The sequence below is a fragment of the Morone saxatilis genome, unplaced genomic scaffold (assembly GCF_004916995.1).
Source record: "Morone saxatilis isolate NCDOM2014 unplaced genomic scaffold, NCSU_SB_2.0 Contig14, whole genome shotgun sequence".
NCBI lineage: Eukaryota > Metazoa > Chordata > Actinopteri > Moronidae > Morone > Morone saxatilis.
Window position 1 is genome coordinate 7,116,279 of NW_023339696.1, and position 779 is coordinate 7,117,057.

A 779-nucleotide genomic window follows, 5' to 3' on the forward strand; every position below is an offset into this window, starting at 1 on the left:
GTCCGTATCGGTATCGGCTAAGGCTGGTGGAAAAAAAATCGGTATCGGCATCGGCCCTAAAAAATCCGTATCGGTCTATCCCTACTCTGTACCTGCAAAATGTTCCAGCTCCAGCTAGTTGCTGTCTGTTGTTTGGTGCTGGGCAGGGAGAGCCACTGCTTTATCAGAGCTTATTTGTTAAAAATGCTTTAAATTAAAATGCTAAGAGGTTAACAATAATAATGTTAAAATGCTGATGTTTAGCAGGTAATGTTCACCATCAACATCCTAAACATCTTTAATGTTATCAGGCTAATTACCACAAAACACAAAGGACAGTTGAAGCTGAAATATTTTCAGCTGCAAAGAAGGAAGTGATGGAAACAGAGGCACAACAAGAGTTTATATAAGTGTTGTTTTGCACCGCTGGAAACAGCTCTAGATGAGTAAATTCATTTTAATGCTGGACTTGCAACGTTTCTTAGACCGGTAAGTAAAAAGCTGTTAATGCTATTTAGCGATAGCTTATAAAGGTAGCTTATTGTTGAATTAATTGCATTTTACAATAAACGTGGACAACCCAACTTTCTGGTGATATGCTGCTTGTTTGGAGTATGAATTCGACAGGTGGCCAATTCTTACATATAGCTCCTTTAAAAGGTCCATTTAGGAGGATATATTATCAGAAATGGAATATAATATTCATAGGTAAGTTTTCATTAGTGTATAATCACCTGAAAATAAGATGGTTGTGTTTTTGTTAAATTGGAATGAGTCATTTTAGTTTAGGGGGACACTGG